Raw genomic sequence first — 25,958 nt, 5'->3', positions numbered from 1 at the left:
GTATATTTCTTATCAGCAACTTGTGAAACATAAAGCAGATTGTTCGACATCTACTCTACATAGTTAACTTTATCAAAGCTGACATTCTCATTAGCAATAACACCCTGAGCAGTAATAAATCCTCCTTTACTACCTGCAAAAGAAACTGGTCCTCCATCTACTGTTTTCACATTAGACAGTAAAGATAAGTTCCCTGTCATGTGCCTGGACGCCCCACTATCAACAATCCAAGTACTGCAGCGTGGATTGTAGGCCACCTGCACATTAAAGTAAGAGGATTAGTTAGAAAGGGCCACCCATGCCCTAATGGCAGTGGGTTTCCCATCAACACCAACAACTGGCAACTCCACCCATTGTCCTTTAGATCCAGAAGGACCTTCAGGATGTTGAACACTCTTAACTTCTGATTTAGGTTTCCAAACTGTGTTATTCGGTAATGGTTTTCTATAATAATCATTAGTTTGAAAAACCTTTTTATCATTTGTTTGCACTGAAAAAGAATTAAACACTGGCGAAGGTGATCTCCTATTAAAGAACCGATTTGGACTAAGATCAACCTTCATACTTGGTGTCTGTCGAATGGGTCTACAATTCATAGCCCTGTGTCCCAACCTCCCACAATTGAAGCAGTTAACATTATCAAAATCATGTGAATTAAACACTTTGCATCTAATTGGTGAAAACTGTCTCCTAGGTGGTTCAGTATGTTGTCTGGTCATAGGGGATGACGAGACTTGTTGCTTAACAGTCTGTCGACGACCAGGCGGAACATACTTGGACACACTCCCAGATTTGGAACTTGCCTCTGTTGGTGATTGTTCTACCTTAGGACCTGATTTATCTATCATGCCCTTACTGACAAACTTAGGTGACACTCCCTGGGTGTTCTTCTTCTTATTCTGTTTGGGAGTCACAGTTTTCTTAGGCTAAGCCTTTTGACTCTCAGTCATCTTACTAGCATTAACTGGATTTTTCAGAATGGTAACTGGTTTAGTGACAAGCTCAAATGGTTTGCTGTCTTTTTCAGTGTCGATATCAGTATCTGACTCTATTTCATAGACAACATCTAAAGGTTTTTTCGACTCAACTATCTTAACAGTACTCTCAACAGGTGCTTCTTTAGGCTTACCATATTCTAGTTCTACAAAAGGACCCTTACTTTTCTCAACTGGTTTGTTAGTATACTTACCTAAAAGTGGCGGGGCAACCTGGTTGTAACCTAAACCCTGCTGTTTAGGAGGATTCAAAGTCTGTTTCACATAAGACATCCTCTGCCAATTGTCGATCCTAGCTTTTTCAGACTCGTATTTCAACTTAAATGAATCCCTTTCAGCCTTAAGAGTCTCTATCTGTCCCAAATACATAGTAATCACTTTTTCATCATCTATAACCGTTGATTTTAAGTGACCCACCTGATTTTCTAAAGACTTAATCACATCAACATAGTCTTTCTGTTTATTAAGGTAGAAAAGCGCATCATCATAGTTCTTTTTATTAGTCTGATTCTCCAAACTTAAATTCTTAAGGTCAACTCTAAGCTTAGGACAAGTTTCACATGTAACAGATATCTCATTAAGCTTCGTGATAACACATTCAATCCTCTCAATTTCCTGTTCATAACCAATGCATTTAGAATAATTAAAAACTGAGTCAATACATACCTTATCATTTCTGGGCGTGTTAGCCATGAATGCATAGTCATTTCTTCCAACCTGAGAATCTGCATCTGATTCTGACTCTGACTCTGAGCTCGTACTATCTGAGTAATCAGCCTCATAACCACCTCTACTCTCACCTTGATCTCCACAAACTGGACTCTGAACAGTAACAATCGTCTCATCATCACTCTTAAGATCACAGTTGAGCAAATGTTCCAGCTCCTCTCTGAACCAAGTACCAACATGACAACTCGTCCCTTCTTCTTCATCAGACGAGTCAGTAGTGAACTCAAAATCTGATAAGTCCTGAGCTTTTCAAAACTTATCATACAACCTATCCTTAATCCTCTTCCTGAAGCAAAGTTTCATCAGCTCTTCTGCTCTCTTCAACCTAGCATCACATTTGCACACATAGCATGTGCAATTCGGATTATCCTTACCCGTACAACATGCATTTCTCCTAGCAATTCTTTCTTCTTCAATTTCAGCTTCAGTTTTACCCACAAACACAACATTAGCTTTATGTGTATCTGCCGTGATGGACCAGTCACACACTTCATCAGTATACGTGGTCGTCAAGGCCTTAGATTGAATAGACCCCAAAGATTCTTTCTCAACAATAACATGTTGAAGAGTAACTGAAATGGTTGTATTGTGAAAAGGATCAGAAAAACCAGTCTTGGGTGGCCTCGTGCAAGTCTTCTTAAAATGACCAAGCTCATCACAATTGAAGTACCTAACCTTTGACATATCAAAACCAAACTTAGAATCTCGATTCAAACTCAAAGATCTTTGTCCTGTTTTCTTCAAGTACTTTCTAGCACGTCTCACAATGCTACCCATACAGTAAAGTATATCCATTCTCTCAAGCTCGTCCTCATCAATCTGATCATAGTCTTCATTTTCAAGATGACTATTAAGCACCTGTCCACCAATCATATCATTGTATGAGTTAACAACAATAGCTGCTAATGCCATATCTTCCTGAATAGATTCCCGAGATCTCTTCTTGATATTCTCAGTGTGAAACACAGGAGTTTGAGTCTGAGTCTGAGTCTGTTGAATCGGAGAATCCTCAATCATCTTAATTGTAGAATTTTGAGCTTGTAATTTAGCATTAAAGTAGCCCGACTGAGACGATGGTGCAGACATTTGTGATGCATTGGCTGATATGTATGCTGTCTGTAGTGGAGCATGAGTACCAGAAGACGAAGCTAAAGATGATGCAGCAGCTGCTACAGAACCAAGTCTCTTTCTCTTTGCTTCATCTTGAATGTCTTTCTCCATAAATTTCAACGTAAAAGCTGTTAGTGTTAACGGACGACCTGATGAGCTGTACCTGTTCTGAATCTTTTCAATCTCATGATCCCACTTTTTTGGAAGACCATCTTTCAACACCCTTACTGCCTTTTCATCAGGCACCTCAATTCCATAATCTGCCATCTCTGTAACCAATAATCGATATCTTTCCAAAGTCTGTCCTAGAGATTCTGAGGGAAGAGCCGCAAACACCCTTCATTCATCCTTCAAAACCTTACCCTTAGTCGCACGATAAGTAGCTGTACCCTCTGTTGCTGATTGAAGAGCCAACCAGATAGTATATGATGTTTTGTTCCGGTTCTTAAATTGCTGAAAAATCTCCTTAGACAACGCTTGGGTTAGCTGAGCATAACATCTACACTCAAGATTGTACTCTTCACGCTCTGTGGGACTAAACTGTGAAGTTTCTTTGGGTTCACCATCTGCTCCGCATGGCCATACATACGGATTCTCAATACTTTCCCAAAGTCTAGAGTCAACTCCGTTTAAGTAAATAACAAACCTAACTTTCCAGTCCAAGAAATTCTTAAGGTTGTCAAGTCTAGGTACTTTATTCGCTGATCCAGATTCACTTTCATTAAGTAACAGTTTTTGTAGTCCAGGAGCAATTACTAACGCGCTGCATTCATTTGTCATTTGTTCATTAGTGTCAGACATTTTGGCTGATTAAGATTGATTAAGAATACTTAAGTGCAATTAAAAGATTCTGTCTCAAAAGTGGATCGGCCGAAGGACGAGACGATCGGTCGGAGGACTGTGACAATCGGTCGGAGGTCTAAGACTGACGGCCGATGGTGAAAACTCAGTAGCTCAATCTTAGCGTAAGGACCTTCGGTCGATGGACGAGTCAGTCGGCCGATGATAACAGACGATCGGCCGATGGACAAAAGATGAACGGCCGATGGTTAAGACAAACGGTTCGAAGTTATGAAAGACTGTCCTCCGGTTCACTGCTAAACGATCGGTCGATTGTGTCTGACGTATGGTCGAGGGTCGTGACGAACGGTCGATGGTCGAGGACGATCGGCCGAGGGTAGTTCTTACGAATTCTGGGCAGATAAAACTAGGGTTTTTCGACAAAAACTTCAAACTTGATCAAATTTGACGTTCTAGACTTAAACAAAACCGATAGAAACCTCAGAAAAACACCCTTGAGCAAAAAGAAACTCGAAAACACAAGATCTAAACGTAAAAATTTCAACTTTTGATTGAAAACCCGTTTTGACCAAAACCCTAAAACAAGAAAAACTATCAAATCGACTAAAAACATTTGGATCAGCAACTCAAAGCTCTGATACCACTTTGTAGATGAACTAGGGACCTTAGATCAAACGTATTAACCTAGATTAACGGCGGAAACGATAATTAGGGCGAGTCGAATACTTAATTAACTATCGGTATCAATCTAACCAACAAATAGTTGATATAATCGATGCCTAGAGCCTTGTATTCGGTTGGGAATTGATCTGGGACAAAACCCGTATATATATATATCTTCAGTGACCATCGGCCGGTGGTCTGTGACCTTCGGCCGATGGTGAGAGTCCCTCGACCGATGGTCCCTACCATCGGTCGATGGCCTGAGCAGCCAACCAACAGCTCTTAACCAGTTCACGACATTATACTAAGCAATTCAAATACAAAGTATTAATGACGATGTTCATACATGACTGAAATACGAAATACAAAACTAATAGAACTTATTACATAATAGAACTCAGGATTATGCACCAACAAGTGATTATGCCTGGCAAGCGGGTCAGGTTCGGTCGGTTTGGGTAACGGGTCAAAATGGTTTTGGGTTGAAATGGGTCATAGGTCAAACAGGTCAATTTTTTAAACGGGTCAAAATGGGTCGGGTTGGGTTGGTTTGGGTAACAGGTCGAAACGGGTCACCTGTCAATTGGGTCAAATGGGTCAAACGGGTTACATCACTTTTTTTACATTTATTACATTATTTTAGTTATTATTATTTATTAAATACACATAAGAAACATTAATATACATAATAAATGATATAAACATGAATGCTTTATAAATTTTTTACGAATGAAACTTTTTATGCTTGACCCATTTGACCCATTCACAAAACCCATTAGACCCATTTCTATTTATTGATCTTTGAGTATTGATACCCATTAGACCCGTTCATTCATTTTTTGTACAGGACTCAATAGGTTAGTGAGAAACTCATTTGAATCTTTTTTTAAGTTTTGATTTACATCGTTAGGCCTAATTTTTTTCAAGACCCAATTGACCCGAAAGCTTGACCCATTTGACCTAAATTTGAGTGTTTGGGTCTCAATTGCCAGATATGTTGGTGATCAAAAAATTAAAGACCTAATAAGCTAATTTGTTGATCGATTTACAGGAGATAAGTTCCGGTGGATAAGAGATGAAGAATTTTCTAGACAAACCGTTGCAGGCCTTAATCCATTGAGCATTACTTGTGTCACAGTACGTTTTTAAACAAAATCTGATATTTCCAAACAATCTTTTGATAGATCCACACAAGTTTGGTGATACTTTTCAATAATGCCCCTTCAATAAATTATAACAAAAAAACTTGTGAACATCTCATTAAGGGCAGTTTAGTAAATTTGTGTGAATTTATCAAAAATATGTTTAAAAATATCAACTCCCAAAATCATTAGTCATTAGTATGTAATAAATAAACTAATAAAATAATGAAACCACATGCACGATTTAAACAATTAGAAAATAAATTAAAGTGATGGAAACCACACCACTAAAGATAGTTTAATGGTGTATCTCAAATACAAATTACTATATTCTATAAGATAGTTTAATCCATTGCCAACATGGCCTTCATGTTAACTTTAAGGCCCTGTTAATATGAAAAAGGCCCTTCGTATAGGAAATTTGTTCATAATAATAAGTTTAATAATCTTGCAAACAAATGTAAAATTCTAAAACCTTATAAATAATTTATTGTTGGGTTATATTTTTAGACCCTTTAAAGATTTTGGACTCTGTGCAATTGCACACCTTTCACGTCTCAAAATCCAGAATATTAAATGATTTCACTATTTGATGTCAAAGCAGAGGGGTATAAAATACTATTAATTTTTACAAGGAAATACTATTAAATACGATACAATTTTACACAAGATATTTATTTATTTATAGAATGGATATACTTAAACCTTGCTACAACACTTATAGGCAGTGTACCTAATCGTACAGTAGTGTAGTTTTTAGTAAGTCCGGTTCGTTCCACGGGGAATCTTTTTAAACAAAGCTTAACGCTATATGAGTTTACTTTTATAAAAATACAAATATATATATATATATATATAAGTAATATTATTATTATAAAGGGGGGTTTTTACCGTTTAATGACCGGTTTGTCGATTTTAAAACTTTAGTCGCAGTTAAAACCAAATGTAAAATATTAAAAATAAATACAAGACTTAAATTAAAGCATAAAGTAAATAACGATAATGAAATTGCGAATAATAAAAGTGCGATAAAATAAACTTGCGATAATTAAAAAGTACGATAATTAAAAGTGCAATACAATAACAATAAAAATGCGATAATTAGAAGTGCAATTAAATATAAAATAAAGGAAATTAAATATGAAATAAAAGAATTATGCTTATTTAAACTTCCGTAATCATGATGTTTGACGTGTTGATTTTAGTTTTATGCCCATGGGTTAATTGTCCTTTGTCCTGGATTATTTAATATGTCTGTCTGGTTTTTGTCCATAACAGTCCATCAGTCATAAATATAAAGTGCGAGTATCCTCGTCAAATTATCCTTATACCCGAAGTTAAATATTCCAACTAATTGAGGACTTAAACTGTAACAAGATTTTAATACTTTGTTTAATAATTACACCAGGATGTCGACTGAGTGTAACCCAAAGTTTTAATATTTTGTTATCAATTATACCAAGTGTCCTTTTACATAATTTCACCCATGTTTTAATTATTCTAGTGGCTATTAATCCATTCCCGTGTCCGGTTAAATGAACGATTATTCGTACATATAAATACCCCGCTCATCGTGTCCGATCGAGTGTATATGGTAATTTATAGGGACGCCCAATTGTAAATCTTTATATTAACATTAACAAACTATCATTTAGTTAAACAAATATAAAGCCCATTAATAGCTCATAGTCTAATTTCCACAAGTGTCGTTCTTTTGTCCAAACCCCAATTATGGTACAAAGCCCAATTACCCAATTTTAGTAATTAGCCCAACATCATGATTACTTCGGATTAAATAAGCATAATAATAACTTAGCTACGAGACATTAATGTAAAAAGGTTGAACATAACTTACAATGATTAAAAATAGCGTAGCGTTACACGGACAGAATTTCGACTTACACCCTTACAACATTCGCTAACATACCCTTATTATTAGAATTATAATTAAAATTAAAATATAAATTATAAATATATATATATGTTTTACGTATGAGAAAAGAGAAAGATGGATGATTTTTGGTGCACCAAAGCTCGATTTTTATAGGCATGTAGGCTGGAACTGGGGCTCATGCGATCGCATGGATTTATGCCTTCCAGGCCATGCGATCGCATGGCCAGCTGGGGAGGCTCATTTTTGGTTGTTTTCTTCTGCCGACGGTTTTATAAATAATATAATATATTAAATAATTATAAGAATTATTTAAATATTATATTATATTTATGTGCATAGTTGACTTGTAATTTTTAGTCCGTTGCGTCGAGCGTTGAGAGTTGACTCCGGTCCCGGTTCCGGATTTTCGAACGTCCTTGCGTACAATTTAATATCTTGTACTTTGCGTTTTGAATCTTGTACTCTTGTAATTTCGAGACGTTTCTTATCAATAATTGGAACCTCTTTGATTGTATTTTGTACTTTTGAGCTTTTTGGTCGTTTGCGTCTTCAATTCGTCGAATCTGTCTTTTGTCTTCGCCTTTTATTATTTAAACGAATATCACTTGTAAATAGAACAATTGCAACTAAAAGCTTGTCTTTCTTGAGGAATAATGCTATGAAATATATGTTTGTTTTTAGCATTATCAAATATTCCCACACTTGAGCGTTGCTTGTCCTCAAGCAATATCGTCTTGAAATACTAGAATCACTTCTTTATTCTTCACACTTTGTACATCAGTGATTTCTATACGGCGGTATAAACAATGATAGTAACGATAGAACCATGGTTAAAGGTGGGTGTGTCATCCACAGTTGCCTCGGGTTTAGGTCAACGACACTTGCAATCAAATAGCCGATTTACTTTCGGTTTCCAAAGCAAAGTGCACATTTGAAAGGCGGTTTACAGTCCCACATGACTATGAAAATGTAGATCCTTAAGGAAATTGGATCTTTATGAAAATATTTGATCTTTTGAAAATTCAATCTAGCTTTTACCCTAGATAAGTTTTCCGGAATAACCCTTCACCGGTGTTTGCAAAATATTTTTGTGGTTTTGGTGGGTTTCAGATTTGAAAATTTTAGCTCAAAACTTGCGGTTTTGTGTCACCCACTTGCTAACCTTGTATTTGGAAAGCAACACGTCCAGTTTACTTGTCCCGTATATTACCTTTCGATAAACTACCGTCCGGTTGTAAAGGAAAGCGTTGAACAAGCAACTGTTAAGGCAATGTCCCCTGACATGCTTATAATTATGGTCTATAACGTGTCGGATGCAATTACTATCCTTGGTAGGAGCAATAGTAAAGCTCACCCTTATGATTTTTCGGTCTGGCACAAGGTCCTGTCTTTGACCACTATGCAACCACCGTTCTTACAGTTGACACCCGATTTGGTTCAGGTGACCTAATGAATTCCAGGTGAATTCCTAGGATTTTACGTTCAATGGTAATGAACGCATCGAAAATGGGTTTTCAGAAAACAAATCGGTTTTAATTTGATCAAAATATTTTCTCGTTCAAGCTCGAGTTTAGATATCATCGAATTTCATGAGTTTGTAATTCTCAATCTTTAAGGTCAATCTCTAGGATTGAGTAATATCAGTCTTAAAAGCTGATTTTTAATCTTTAAGGAGATTATCCTTTCTGGGGATCTGATTCATTAGTCTTATCCAGCTAATTTGCATGGTGCCCCCCCATTGTACGAGATAAATCCTTCTCATGGTTAGGATAAATCTGACCACTTGACGACCCTGTTTAATGCTGAGGTCCGTGGATTTCCTGCTGATTTTAGTGATGACTTTTCTAGATTTTTTGTCAACCTACAGCTGGTCTGGACGACAACTTCTTGACCTAAATCAAGAAGCGCGTGTCTTTTTCGGAAGACTTTACTTCCTTTTAATGATGGAATTGATTCATCGTGTAGATCCATCTCTTCTTTTCTTTCATCTGGTAAAATGGTTTAGTTTAGTCCAAAGCAAAAGTATTTTCAGTTATTTGTTACAGATATATGTGACATATGTTTAAGATAACTTGGTAAATTTTCCCACACTTGGCTTTTATTTTCCTCTTTATCGTCCTCTATTCCATTTTAAATGAATTTCAACATTTTGGTTTGTTTCTCAATTTATGTCCTTTCCGAGGTAACAATAATTTCGGTGTTAAAACCTAGTTTTATCGTTCATAAATATGTATAAACATGATTTTAAGTTGATTTAATTGAAAATTTTGAAAATTTTTACTAGAATTGGGTAGTCAGTATATAAGACTAAGGCTGTTCTTTATTATCAGAGAGCACTAGATTCTAATACAACTACTACGTTACTAGTATTTTTAATGGTAACCAAGTGTATAAAGATAAAAATTTTAAAAATCCGAAAGAATTTAACCCCTTCCCACACTTAAGATCTTGCAATGCCCTCATTTGCAAGAAATCAGTACAATTTAAATTATTGAGGGTGATTAGCGTAGAAATGATTAAATTTTACCAAAGTTTCCAAATATATTGGCGTTTGTTTGCTGAATGATAAATGGTGCATAGCATTTGTTCATTTCGTCTGTTGTTACATCACATTTATTTGTCATCTTGTCGTCAAAATTAGTAGCTTTTGCTGAACTTAATGCCAGTATTTGAAAATGCGCTGTTTTACCCTGTTTTGAACAATCGACAATATACATACATACAAGTATAATCATGCATGGCAATTTGAAATGGGACTTAATATCCCACTTTCAAATTCTAAATATGAAATATTAGTACACAATAATAATAAAATAATAAAAATTACACAAATTTATCCAATAACATAAGTTTAAACATGAAAAAGTCAAAAGATAAAAACATAATAATCATAAAAATAACCAAATGGAACTAAATCAGTCTGGATAGGGGTTCCAGTTCATCTCATCGGGCGGGTTCCATTGTTGGTTATAGGTGTTCTGATAGGCTTGGTTATAGTCATACCGGTTAAAGGGTGGTCGGATATCGGGGCTATGTGGCGGAAAATGAGCAGGTCGAGTAGGTACATAGTTATTTGGTACCTGATATGATAGCTGGCTCATGATTTGGTGCTGATGAACTAACCAGCTATCGTGTTGGCGTCGCCTATAATCCTCGTATACTCGCTCGGAGTTCCACCGCTCATACATACTATGTCTTGCCGCGTTCGTCATTGCTTCCTCATCTATACGAACGTGGACGTCAAGAATAGCATCTCGAAAGACATCCCTAATGTCTTCCGCCTCCTCCATTTCCTCGTCTGAGCCTCTCTCTACCTGAGGATGAGATCCCTCATAGGGTACTGCCTGGTTACGTCTACTTTTCAATACCTTAGCACCCACATAAACTTTCAATCCTAAGGGCTCAACCTGTTCTCTACAAATCTGTAATGGACCCCCTTGGTTCCTATCAACACCTAAATACTCTCCAATGAGAGTAACAAAAATACCTCCTCCTATTATACTCCCGTCCTGCAATCCCTCTACCATTTTAGATAAATAAAAAGCAACACAGTAAGGGATATTGACAAAGCTTCTAGGATCCCGAATACACTTTAGGTAGAATAAATCATATAAGGTAATTTTTTCTTTATTATGACCTCTTTGTGTAATCGAGTTAGCCAAAAATCTATGAATAATACGAAGCTCGGCTCTGTCAATATGTGTATAGGAGTGTCCTCCTGCTCGTGTAAAAACATCAAAATGTGACATACGCCTCCAAATGGCGTCAGCGTCAAAGTTACTATCTACCCGTTCACCATAATGAATCAAGTTTGTACAATCGGGTAATAGCAACTCACCAGGAGTATATATCTGTAAGGCCCTGGCCATGTCCAGCATGGACATTCTGTACATCCTACCGCCAAGGATAAACCTAAGAAATCTTCTATCATCTATCCTAACTATATTTGTATCAAGTGATACATTACTCATCAACTCAACACACCATTCCTTATATACAGGTCTACGAATGGTGAAAAGACGTTCCCAATATGTAAAAGAAGAACTGCCATACCTTTGAACTAAAAGCTGTCTAACACGGTCAGCTAGATGGACCGTTTCCAAAGGGGCCCAATCAATTACCCTTGTCACCTCTACATTTTTTTTTACCAATTTGAATTTGTTCCTTTGATATGTCTCGTAATCTCTCCATCTTCTATCAAATCTCAGATTAGGATGTAGAGTGTGCTCAGGAATCGTTGGGAATTCTACTGGCGGCCTCATTGGGAATACTATGAATTCATCAACAAACTGTACTGGATCATAATAAGGTATGTGCTGATCAGGCTATTTTTGTTCCTGTTGTGGTTCTTGTTCGTGTTGCATTTCTGGCTGTGGTTCTTGTGCTGGTGCTGGTCGTCTAGATGATGATGCTCCTGAACCTCCAGTATCGGCTCTCTGTAAAACACATTAAACACAGAAATTGTGCATCCAAATATGCATTAGTGTTAGCAAAATAACAATTTAAAACAATTACTATAACATGTTAAATCAAAATTAAACTTATACACATTTTCACAATTTTTCACAATTCTACACTTTTCAAATAAGCACATATGAAAATGTATACAAAATTCATAAGCATTTAACTCAAATAACATGTCAAAATATTCATTATTAATAATTAAACAAGTCTCAAATGGCAAATATATCAAATTAATCAAGTTCATGAATTTTGGACTTAAAAAGTCCACTTTAATCTCCAAAAATCATGTTTAGGATCATTGTTTGGATCATTTAACTATCTAAACATGTTACACTACTCAATTTAGCAATAATTCATGACAAAAATCGGCCATAACCTGTTTATATCAAAAAGCCCCAAATTGCTCAAGAACACAAACCCTAGATTTCTAAAAATTTTGAAGTTTTTGGCTTCAAATCATGTTAAATAGCATCAATCTAGGTTATACATGCATAAAATATTAACAATTTATCACTAATTACACTAGAAATTAACAAAATTGCATTAGGTAAAAAAATTGGTAATTATCACAAAAACTAGGAATTTATAGAGTTTAGGGGTGTAATTTTTACCAATTTGCTGAAGAATGAGAATCTATGCATGATTAGAGCAAGAAAAATGACGAATTACGGTGGAAAAATGGCGAAAATTGGTGAATTTTTGGGTGAGTTTCGGGTGTATGTGTGTGTGTTGTGGTGAAGAACAGACCCGCTGCTGTTATTTGTTTCTGACCTGCATTTGGTCCCCATGCGATCGCATGGGTTCCAAGTACAAACCCCATGCGATCGCATAGGGTGCCGGCTACAGTGTTTTCAGGTTTTTTTTTTTTTTTTAAACCTTATGCTTTATAAAACTTATAATTAATTAAATTTTAAAAAATTTTTTTTCCTTTAGGATCGAGGGCGTTTCGGATCGTTGTCCTAGTCTGTCTCTCGACAAAATTTTAAAATTTGTCAAATCAAAGCGCGGTTTTTAAAAGTAAAGATTTTTGGGTTTTTTAATGTTTTTGGCATACTTTAATTCAATAAGATTAAAAATAATGATAATAAAAGTTCTCGTCCCTCCCTCGGGTAAAGCAATTTCGATTCAAAGACCTAGTCTTCAACTTACGACGAATTTTAAAAATCATATTTTTAACTTAATGAGATAAAGTAAATTTTTGTTTTTAAATTCACACAACATAAATATAAAATTCAAAATTAATATTAAAAATTCACACCAAACTTAAAATTTGAAATGCATAAAATTAAAAATTCATATTTTAAAAATTAAAAATTCACACCAAACTTAATTTTAAAAATTCACATTATAAATTCACACCAAACTTAATTTTAAAAATTCACATTATAAATTCACACCAAACTTATATTAATTTTTCAAATATTTACATTTTTTTTTTAAATATTGTTTTTACAAAGTTTACAACTAGTTTCAAAATTCACATTTTTTTTTTAAAAACTGCGTTTGAGTTTCAACTAGCTTCGTCATCATATCTTCTAAATTCGGCTTTTTATCATCGGTTTGTTGTGGTGGCTTGTTTTGAAAATTAGGTCTTTACTGATTGTAAGTATTATTGGATACTTGTTGATTGCTAGGACCTTGTTGGTTGTTGTATGGAATATTTCGGTTATAATTCTGGTTTTGATTGTAAATTGGTCTTGGCGGTTGATAATTATTTTGATAATTATTTCCAGGCCTTTGGTTTATGTATGAAATATTCTCTCTTTGTTCCATTGTTAATTCAATACTGAGACAATCTTTTGTCAAATGTGGTCCTCCACACTGCTCACAACTAATTCGTATTGAGTGAATATCTTTAGTCATCTTTTCCATTCGTCTCTCCACAGCATCTATCTTTGCGGAAATGGAATCTAAGTCATGGCTAGAATCGGCTCTAGCTGCTTTAGATGATCTAATGATATCTTTTTCTTGGTGCCACTCATGTGATTGGGAAGCAGTGTTATCAATAATTTTGTAAGCATCAGTTTCGGTTTTCTTCATAATAGAACCACCAGCTGCTATATCTATGTCTTTCCTTGTAGTGATGTCGCATCCTTGGTAGAATATTTGTACTATTTAACAGGTGTCTAAACCATGTTGCGGACATCCTCTTAACAACTTTCCATATCTTGTCCATGCCTCATATAGAGTTTCATTTGGCTTCTGTGTAAACGTAACAATTTCTGCTTGAAGTCTTACGGCTTTAGATGCAGGAAAGAATTGTTTAAGAAATTTGTCAACTAAAACATCCCATGTATCAATCGCCCCTTCAGGTAACGATTCCAACCAATCTTTGGCTTCTCCCTTTAAAGTCCAGGGAAATAACATGAGATATATCTGTTCATCCTCCACTTCTCGGATTTTAAATAGTGTGCAGATCCTATTAAAGGTACGTAGGTGTTCATTTGGATCTTCCTTCGGCACACCACTAAATTGGCATTGATTAGTCACCATGTGTAGAATTTGTCCTTTGATTTCATAATCTGGCGCATTAATGTCTGGATGAGTAATTGCGTGACCTTGGCCAGTGCGTTTAGCTCTCATTCGGTCTTCCATACTTAAAGGTTCCAGATTCTCCATAATTGAATTTGTTGAATCGGAATCACTAGAAGATTCTGATTTAATGGTTCGTTCCTCAACAATCTCTGTTTGAATGATTGGTGGTTCCGGAGGAAAGTTTAGTGGTTCAGGATCTATGAACCGTTCCTGAATATTCTCCGGATTCTCAATTGTAAGGTCGGGTTCAAAAAATGGATTATCAGAAATTTGAACTGAAGTACTTGGTCGACTGGATGATGATTCTAAAGAAAAATCAACGGTGGTAATATTTGCTAAATGTCTTGATCTAGTTACAGGTGGTGAACGTACAAAAGGTGGTGAACGTCTTGCTCGGTGCATTCACTGAATATCCTATTAGTTTTTAAAAGGAAAGAAAAATTATAATAAGTTATCCAACCAATAGACTTTTCTGATTTTGCCCACGTTTCGAATAGCCAAAAGATGCAGCAGAGGGGCAGGATTCGTTTGGTCTCAATATAATTGAGGACTGTTTGGCTCCAATAACCCGGTCCACGTACAAATCCAACTATTACTACGAACCAGAAAATTTTGATGTCTATTAATTTAACCACTTAAAATAAATTTTCGTAATTTTAAGAAATTTAGATAAGAAGTAGAATAAAAATCTATGTCCTAAAACTAGAATAGCGAGAAATAAGAAAGAAAAAGAGTTCGTCGGAAAAAAAATTGAAAAAAAAGAAAAATGGTTGAAAAATAAAAGGTGACGGAAAAATAAAAGAAACTTATAAAAACTTAAAAATACTTGACTAACCTAACCTTATTACTACAACTAACTTAAAATTATAATCGCAAATTGAGATTACTAATTGGAATGATAATTGATACATAGGTAAAAGTCGTCTAAAAATATTAAAGCTTACAAGAAAAACTAAATCCCAAATGGAATTAACTTAAAAAGAAACTAAAACTTAAAAAGGCGTCGCAAAATTCTAAAGTACCTAAATCTTAGTCTAAAGAAAAAGCACTTAAGGGATTTTACGGCAAAGCCTAAAAATCTAGAAGTAAAAATAACTATGGCAAAAACTATGAATTAAAACTAAATATGAGCTAAAAATACAAAAGTTAAGCTAAAACGATTATAAAGGAAAAAAATATAAAAATATATAAAAAGTTGTAAAAAGTACAATTTTTATAAAAATATTATTTTTATATTATTTATTTTATAAAACTATTAATTTTACAATTTAAATAAACTAATTAAACTAAAAATACAAATTAAACTTAAACTAATAACTAATTAAATAATAAAACTTAATTAGGGTTAATAATAAAATTAATAATTAATTAAAACCCTAATCGCATTAATTGCTGTACGATGATGGCCTGTCAGATATGCTCATGCAATCGCATGAGTTCTAAGTTATCCAGCCATGCGATCGCATGGGCTAGGGTTTCGGGCCAGAGTTGGGCTGCTACAGTACAGGCCGATTAAAATTTTTTTTTTTTTCTGTTTTTGCTGTAAAATATAAAATATATTTATTAATTAAATAAAACTTATATTTTTACAAAATAAAAAAAATAGAAATAAAGAAACTTTATAAAACTTAAATATTTACCAAACTCTAAGAAAAAATATTTATATTTTTGTTTTTTTTATTTTTTTTTATTTTTGAATATTTAAAACGTATTTTTACAAAAGCGTACTAAAAGTAAAAATCTTTTTTTTATAGCGTTGCGCTTCCGGCTTTTAAGACGATCCCCGGCAGCGGCGCCAAAAATACTTGATGTCAAAGCAGAGGGGTATAAAATACTATTAATTTTTACAAGGAAATACTATTAAATACGATACAATTTTACACAAGATATTTATTTATTTATAGAATGGATATACTTAAACCTTGCTACAACACTTATAGGCAGTGTACCTAATCGTACAGTAGTGTAGTTTTTAGTAAGTCCGGTTCGTTCCACGGGAAATCTTTTTAAACAAAGCTTAACGCTATATGAGTTTACTTTTATAAAAATACAAATATATATATATATATATATATATATATATATATATATATATATATATATATATATATATATATATATATATATATATATAAGTAATATTATTATTATAAAGGGAGGTTTTTACCGTTTAATGAAAGGTTTGTCGATTTTAAAACTTTAGTCGCAGTTAAAACCAAATGTAAAATATTAAAAATAAATACAAGACTTAAATTAAAGCATAAAGTAAATAACGATAATGAAATTGCGAATAATAAAAGTACGATAAAATAAACTTGCGATAATTAAAAAGTACGATAATTAAAAGTGCAATACAATAACAATAAAAATGCGATAATTAGAAGTGCAATTAAATATAAAATAAAGGAAATTAAATATGAAATAAAAGAATTATGCTTATTTAAACTTCCGTAATCATGATGTTTGACGTGTTGATTTTAGTTTTATGCCCATGGGTTAATTGTCCTTTGTCCTGGATTATTTAATATGTCCGTCTGGTTTTTGTCCATAACAGTCCATCAGTCATAAATATAAAGTGCGAGTGTCCTCGTCAAATTATCCTTATACCCGAAGTTAAATATTCCAACTAATTGAGGACTTAAACTGTAACAAGATTTTAATACTTTGTTTAATAATTACACCAGGATGTCGACTGAGTGTAACCCAAGGTTTTAATATTTTGTTATCAATTATACCAAGTGTCCTTTTACATAATTTCACCCCTGTTTTAATTATTCTAGTGGCTATTAATCCATTCCCGTGTCCGGTTAAATGAACGATTATTCGTACATATAAATACCCCGCCCATCGTGTCCGATCGAGTGTATATGGTAATTTATAGGGACGCCCAATTGTAAATCTTTATATTAACGTTAACAAACTATCATTTAGTTAAACAAATATAAAGCCCATTAATAGCTCATAGTCTAATTTCCACAAGTGTCGTTCTTTTGTCCAAACCTCAATTATGGTACAAAGCCCAATTACCCAATTTTAGTAATTAGCCCAACATCATGATTACTTCGGATTAAATAAGCATAATAATAACTTAGCTACGAGACATTAATGTAAAAAGGTTGAACATAACTTACAATGATTAAAAATAGCGTAGCATTACACGGACAGAATTTCGACTTACACCCTTACAACATTCGCTAACATACCCTTATTATTAGAATTATAATTAAAATTAAAATATAAATTATAAATATATATATATGTTTTACGTATGAGAAAAGAGAAAGATGGATGATTTTTGGTGCACCAAAGCTCGATTTTTATAGGCATGTAGGCTGGAACTGGGGCTCATGCGATCGCATGGATTTATGCCTTCCAGGCCATGCGATCGCATGTCCAGCTGGGGAGGCTCATTTTTGGTTGTTTTCTTCTGCCGACGGTTTCATAAATAATATAATATATTAAATAATTATAAGAATTATTTAAATATTATATTATATTTATGTGCATAGTTGACTTGTAATTTTTAGTCCGTTGCGTCGAGCGTTGAGAGTTGACTCCGGTCCCGGTTCCGGATTTTCGAACGTCCTTGCGTACAATTTAATATCTTGTACTTTGCGTTTTGAATCTTGTACTCTTGTAATTTCGAGACGTTTCTTATCAATAATTGGAACCTCTTTGATTGTATTTTGTACTTTTGAGCTTTTTGGTCGTTTGCGTCTTCAATTCGTCGAATCTGTCTTTTGTCTTCACCTTTTATTATTTAAACGAATATCACTTGTAAATAGAACAATTGCAACTAAAAGCTTGTCTTTCTTGAGGAATAATGCTATGAAATATATGTTTGTTTTTAGCATTATCACTATTAATTAATTAAGAATAAGAATATCTGATTATCTGGTAAACCTTAACATGTGTAGGAATGGCCATTGAAAAGTAAACTTGACCCAGAGGTCTACGGTCACCCTGAATCAGCAATAACCAAAGAGATCGTTGAGAAACATATCAGAGGATTCGGTACGCTTGAGGAGGTATGAATAATCGTCCAAACTTTAGTTGGTTATAATTGAGAAAATGAGTTCAATCTCTGTCGTGTTAGCTGAAACAGATTAATATTTGACTTATATTTAGGAATACAACATTACAACCTCCTAATTCAAGTGGCGTATTATGTTATTATCATAATCATGTTGGTTTTCGTAATCGAAATTAACCCATTGGGTTTGTGATTTATAACATATCTGGTTTTATAATTGGGTTTGTGATTTATAAAAATTGTGATCATGTACGACTTCTTTTGACGATAATTGGCAAAGTTAAATATTATAACAACATTGTGTTGTAAATCATATGTAAAGGCATGTTTTATTGATCTCCAATGAAATACATAAAGTGTTTATATAGATACAATGATGGATAAGCCAAGAGTCAAGTGATAAATACAAGTCCATAAATACAAGTCTGTACAAATATCCCTTAACAGCCCCCCGTAGTTGGAGCAGGAGTACTTCGGATGCTCAAACTGGATCGGAACTCATTAAATAATGCATACGGAAGGCCTTTGGTGAAGATGTCAGCGAACTGGTATCTGGATGGGACATGTAGGACGCGAACTTGTCCCCGAGCAACTAAGTCGCGTACAAAGTGAATGTCAATCTCAATGTGCTTAGTCCGCTGATGCTGGACCGGGTTGGAAGAGAGATAAACTGAGCTAACATTATCGCAATAGACCAATGTAGCAGACATGAGAGGACAATGCAATTCACGCAAAAGATTACGAACCCAGCAAGTTTCGGCAACGGCATCGGCGACCCCGCGATATTCCGCCTCAGCACTAGAGCGAGAAGGCGTGGGTTGCCGCTTTGATGACCATGATAGAAGATTGTTGCCAAGAAACACACAGTAACCAGATGTAGAGCACCTGGTGGTGGGGCAGCCGGCCCAATCGGCATCAGAGTAGGCGACAAGAGTGTTGGGGGAAGATGCATAAAGTTGGAGACCAAGATCGATCGTTCCCTGAAGATAACGTATGATCCGCCGAAGAGCATGCATGTGTTGCTCGCGAGGATCGTGCATAAACAGGCAAATCTGTTGAACAGCGTACGAAATGTCTGGTCGTGTGAACGTGAGATACTGTAAAGCTCCTGCAAGGCTGCGGTAAAGAGTCTGGTCTTTCACAGGTGGTCCGTGACTAGTAAGTTTGGCACTCGATTCAACCGGGGTCCTACAGGGATGACATGTGGATATACCTACCCGCTCAATGATCTCGGTGGCGTACTGTCTCTGAGATAGCAACATGCCAGTTTTGGTACGAGTGGCGTTAATCCCGAGAAAAAAATTCAAAGGCCCCAAATCTGTCATAGCGAACTCCTTATTTAAGGAGGAGATGATCTGTTGAAGGAAACCAGTGGAAGATGTTGTCAACACAATATCATCAACATATAAAAGTAGGTATGCAGTATCGGAACCTTGGCGGTATATGAACAGAGATGTATCACACCGACTTTGAACAAAGCCGAGGCGCTGAGCATAACTAGAAAACCGCTGAAACCATGCACGAGGGGCCTGCTTGAGGCCGTATAGAGATTTCTGCAGTAAGCAGACATGATCAGGGTATCGAGGATCCCGAAAGCCAGGAGGCTGATGCATATAGACAGTCTCAGAAAGCTGTCCGTGTAAGAAGGCGTTCTTGACATCCAGCTGATGTATAGGCCAGTTTCGAGAGACAGCTAAGCTAAGAACCGTACGAATCGATGCCAGTTTGACTACCGGACTGAAAGTCTCATCGTAATCAATGCCAATCTGTTGGCTGCGACAGTTAGCCACGAGACGAGCCTTATACCTGCTTAAACTACCATCAGCATTATACTTGTGCCGAAAGAGCCACATGGAGCGAACAATATGCATGTTCGATGGGCGGGGCACAAGAGTCCAAGTACAGTTATTAATTAAAGCATTATATTCATCAGTCATAGCGTGTTTCTAGTTAGGGTCGTGAAGAGCTTCGGGATAAGTACGGGGGATGGGAGAGATGACATTGGTGTGAAGATTTAGGCGGTGAACGGGTTTGGTGATGCCATGACGAGAGCGGGTGACCATAGGGTGAGTAGCCTCATTAGGAGGAGGCTGTGGCTCCGGAGGAGGAGGTGGTGGAGGTGTGGGATCGGTAGCCTCAGTAGGAGGAGGCTGTGGCTCTGGAGGAGGTGGTGGTGGAGGTATGTGATTGGTAGCCTCGTTAGGAGGAGGCTGTGTCTCCGAGGAGGTAGGTAGATGAAAAGTGCGAGAAAATACGTTCGGTGGAGGGTCTAGGAAGTCATAGGAAGGTGGTTGAGTGGGAGTCATGGAACCGAAAGGGAAGGAGGTTTCGTCGAATGTGACATGTCGGGAGAGGATGATTTTGTGAGTGGAAAGGTCTAGACAACGGTAACCCCGATGGTTGGAGGGGTAACCGAGGAAGATACAGGGGGTAGAGCGAGGAGCGAGTTTATTTGTGGTGGGAAGGTGAGGGTAGCAGAGACAGCCGAAGACACGAAGAGTAGAATAGTCAGGTTTTTGTTTGTAGAGGCGAAAATGAGAAACGTCATGATTGATGGCGGAAGAGGGAAGGATATTAAGTAGGTAAGCTGCCATATGAAGGGCTTCAACCCAGTAGGTGGGAGGAAGGTGGGCTTGAAATAGGAGTGTGTGGATGAGATTGTTAATGGTGCGGAGCATGCGTTCGGATTTGCCATTTTGCTGAGAGGTATAGGGACATGAGAAACGGAACTGGATGCCGTTAGATTGAAGAAGTTGATGGAAGGCGATGTTGTCAAATTCACCGCCATTATCACACTGAAAAGCTTTTATATCTTTGTTGAATTGGGTGCGAATAAATGTGCGAAATTTAATAAATGTGTTAAGTGTGTCAGATTTGTTATGTAACGGAAATACCCGAACATAATGTGAAAAATGATCAAGAAAGATAATATAATATTTTAAGCCACTAAGACTAGAAACGGGAGATGTCCACAAATCAGAGTGAATAATATCAAAGGTTTCATTAACATTAGAGCTGGAAACAGAAAAGGGAAGTCGCACGTGTTTGCCAAGCTGACAGGCATGGCAAAGAACGGGTGACGATACTTTATTACAAACAATATCTTTATTAGATAAAAGTCTTCGGAAAACATCATGTCCAGGATGTCCAAGACGTTGATGCCAAGTGACAGTGCTGGTGAGGTGAGCTTGCGGAGAAGAGGGAGACGTGAGTGGGTAGAGATCCCCAGTGCTATCACATCGGAGAAGCTGACGACGTGTCAGGTAATCCTTCACATAAAAACCAAATGGATCAAATTTAACAGAAACAATGTTATCACGCGTAAATTGACGAACAGAAATGAGGTTTTTGACAATATTAGGGGTAAGAAGAATATTATGTAAATGGAGGGGTCGATGGGCATTAGGCAACAAACTATGGCCTTGTTGGTAACTGGAATAGTATTCCCGTTCCCAACGGCAACTGATGAATATTTGCGATGATTAAAAACAGTACTTAGATTTTTAATGTTAGAGGTAAGATGTGTGGATGCACCTGTGTCCATGTGCCACCCAGTCGCACCATAATCTTGAAGTGTCATAGTGTTAAACGCATCAGAGAGGTATGTCTCTTGAGTATGTATTGCAGGATTAACCATAAAAGACCCAAAGGAGCTTGGTTGGGCTGCCATTTGTGAAGCATAAGTGGAAGTCGAAAATGGGCCAGCAAAGTGTGCCTGCGGCCCAACAGAAGGACCAGCTGGCTGAGGCACAACAGGAGCAGATGGCCTAGAAAAACCAGGTGGGCTGGGTAAGATGCCAGCCTGTGAGACAGCACGGATAGATGAGCCAGGCCAGTAGCCAGGGAGTTGGGCCATGTACGAAGGAATAGGGGCCCGAAAATAAGAATTAGCCAATTGTTGCTGTTGGGCTGCAATGATTTGTAGCAATTGGGCCTGGTTGAGGTTATTAGATCGATTAATCTGAGTAGGAGAAGCATTCGTACCAGGCCTCTTAGGGTTATCCTGATGAAGATATCGACAGCGTGACTCAAACCTATAGTACCCTCTTGAATAATTACGACAAATCTGAGTTTTTGCAGGCGTTGGTGGATTTGATGGTGGAGTCGTTGATTGCACAACAAGAACAGAGGGATTCGAAGGGATGGGGCTCGATTCAGGGGCCACTTTTTGCTGTCTAACTAGCGACATTTCTTCCATCTAAAGCATGGATCGAACTGTATCTAGATCAGGAAACGGTTGACGATGAAGGATGATGTGCTTGGCATGGAGATACTTGTTATTGAGACCATTAACGGCGTACATAACAAGGTTCTTATCCTCCACAGTCGAGTCCAAATTCCGAAGGTAAGTGGCAATTCGATCAATTTTGCGGAAGTATTCCTCTACTGATTGATCACCAATATCGAGTCCGCGAAGTTCGGCATTTAATTCCATTATTTTTGAGAGTTGGTTATCTTTAAAAATTTGTTCGAGAAATACCCAAGCATCATGGGCTGTTGACGGCTCAGAATTGAGCACACGTTCGAGGAGTGGCTCTGATATGGTATTGTAAATCCAAGTTGAGACAACCGCGTCGGCTTTAAGCCATTCGGGTGTAACTTTTTCTTCTGCTGTCGATGTTCCAAGGATGAATTTACTCACGTCAAAACCTGCGCAATGAGTGGTGAAAAGCTTTTTCCAATGACCATAGTTTAGTTTAGTTAGATCGAGTTTAACGGGAATAAGATGTGTAACAGAGGTGACGGTATAGATTTTGTCGTAAGTGTTTGCCATTCTTTGTGATAGAAAGAAACAGTGGTGGAAAAGGATTGCCAAAGGTAAAGAAAATAAAGGGGAATTAGGGGTGGATCGCAGCTACTGATACCATGTTGTAAATCATATCTAAAGTCATGTTTTATTGATCTCCAATGAAATACATAAAGTGTTTATATAGATACAATGATGGATAAGCCAAGAGTCAAGTGATAAATACAAGTCCATAAATACAAGTCTGTACAAATATCCCTTAACACATTGGTGTCCTATATCATATGTAGGCATTGGAGAACAAGAAGCTTTTCATGTTGGATTATCATGATATCTTCCTACCGTATGTCAACAGAGTTAGAGACATCAAAACTATGAGTACAACTTTATACGGTTCAAGAACATTGATGTACCTTACTCCGAACGAAACTTTACGACCAATAGCCATCGAGTTGGTTAGGCCACCCGGTAACGACAAACCTCAATGGAAACAGGTATTCACTCCTTCTTGGGATGCAACTGGTGCGTGGCTATGGAAGTTAGCTAAGATGCATGTTCTTTCTCACGATACTGGCTATCATCAGCTTGTTAGTCACTGGTACGCAATTAACAACACTATAACAAATGTCACATTTAGCGTGGAAACATGTCCATGCAATAGCCACGAAGGTTATTGTGTGGATAAATCCACACAATGATACCTTCCACTCAACGAGTCTGTTGCGTGAACGGTATCCACGCTACATGTTATTTATTAGAAAAAGAAAAAAGAAAAGGAAATTATCTTATTGTGTGCACTAGATTTTCCACTCAATAGAAAATAAATATTAAGTTTACTATTTATACTCAAATTACCTATTTTATGAACATGTCAACGCAATAAGTGTTCACATTAGACCTATAGCGTGGACATGTCCACGAAATAAGTGTTGATACAGACGACTTATTGCGTGAACATGTCCAACAATACAAAATTATGTTTTTATTGAAATTCCATGTTCACGCAAAAGGGTTGCTATGAGGACATGTCCATGCAATCGGGTAGCAGCAAATACAGCAGAAATTTTTTTATATTTTCAGCTTCCCGATCGGTACTTCAAACCCATTTCATGTATTTAGTAACATATACTAATGTTGTGACCGATTTTACAGGTTGAGAACACATTGTTGCACAGAGCCATATATAATTGCAACCAATCGCCAGCTTAGTAAAATGCATCCCATACATAATCTATTACACCCTCATTTACGATACACTATGGAGATTAATGCTTTAGCTCGGGAAAGCCTAATAAATGCTGGTGGAATTATCGAATCATGCTTTTCACCAGGGAAGTATAGCATGGAGATGAGCTCAATTGTATATGGTCTACAATGGCGTTTTGATCATGAAGCATTACCAGCTGATCTTATTGCTAGGTAATTTTTGACCACATCTATTATTTTGTTTTCAAATTCGAACCATGAATATTATCCTTGTTAAATAAACGTAGGTTGTAGTCCTAGTTAAATAAACCATAGGTTAATTGTAAATCTATTCGCAAAGTGAATTGTCCCCTTGAGGCCGTTCACCAAAGCGAGTTGTCACTTAAGATTAGTCAGCTCGAATAGTGAGTTGGATCATTCGGGGCCGAAAGGGAACCAAAATATATCCTAGTTAAATATGATGATTATTAAATAAAAAATTAAATTATGCACCAAAAAGGGTTTCATGACAACCCAATACAACTCATTCAAACCCCCCAAGAAAATGTGAGTTTTGACCCGTTACCCAACATGTCCAATAAACTCGTCTTCCTATTTTTATTGAAACTTACCGTCTTATATGTTTAATTAACTTACATATGTAAACCTCCTTTTGATTTTAGGGGTATGGCTGTGGAAGATCCCCAATCGTCTCATGGTCTGAAGCTCACTATTGAAGATTATCCGTATGCAAATGATGGTTTGGACCTTTGGGGTTATCTAAAAGACTGGGTTACAGTCTACGTCAACCATTACTACCCTGAAGAAAACCTTGTAGAATCGGACTCAGAGCTTCAAGCATGGTGGACGGAGATTAGAACAGTGGGCCATGCAGACAAAAAAGACGAACCATGGTGGCCAATTCTCAAAACACCTAAAGACCTCATCGGTATTCTCACAACTATCATTTGGGTCGCGTCAGGTCACCATGCAGCTGTCAACTTTCTGACAATATGACTATGCAGGGTACATTCCAAACAGGTCCACAATAACCCGAGTCAAGATGCCATGTGAAGACCCTACTGATGATGAATGGGAAGCTTTTAATGATAAGCCCGAAGATGTATTGTTATCTGCATTTCCTACTCAGCTTCAAGCAACAAAAGTTATGGCAATTTTAGACGTGTTATCCACCCATTCTTCAGACGAGGAATATATTGGGAAAACTTCAACCACATTTGAGGCTGTTCCAGAGATACACAAAGCTTATGTAGACTTTAAAAAGAATTTAGACACGTTGGCAGAAAACATTGATACTAGGAATGCAGATGGCAAGTTGAAGAACAGAAAGGGAGCTGGGATTTCTCGTTACAACCTTTTAAAGCCTTATTCAGAATCTGGTGTTACTAGTATGGGGGTCCCAAATAGTATTTCTATTTAAATTATTAACTACTTTGTTGAATAGATATAATTATCAACAAAGTAGTCAAAAAAAGGTCTTGTGTGGTGACTATGTATCGCAATTGTTCTAATTAAAATAACAATCTCTTCAATGGATATTGTAGAGACTATACAATAAGTAATATATAACATTTTTTCCTTCCATGGGATATGAATTACGAGAAAATAATGTGAAGGTAATGTTCATTTAAGTGTTGTT

The 25,958-nt window shown here is 36.4% G+C and overlaps 1 pseudogene; it reads left to right on the top strand.

The window, feature by feature from the left end:
- The window catches only part of LOC139875670 (linoleate 13S-lipoxygenase 2-1, chloroplastic-like), a 39,465-nt pseudogene extending 13,726 nt beyond the window's left edge, over positions 1–25,739 (top strand).
- Positions 25,740–25,958: the final 219 nt, after the last annotated feature.

Source organism: Rutidosis leptorrhynchoides, chromosome 11 (assembly GCF_046630445.1).
Source record: "Rutidosis leptorrhynchoides isolate AG116_Rl617_1_P2 chromosome 11, CSIRO_AGI_Rlap_v1, whole genome shotgun sequence".
Lineage (NCBI taxonomy): Eukaryota > Viridiplantae > Streptophyta > Magnoliopsida > Asterales > Asteraceae > Rutidosis > Rutidosis leptorrhynchoides.
The sequence above is the reverse complement of the archived record's forward strand: the minus strand, read 5'-3'. Positions and strand labels throughout refer to the sequence as shown.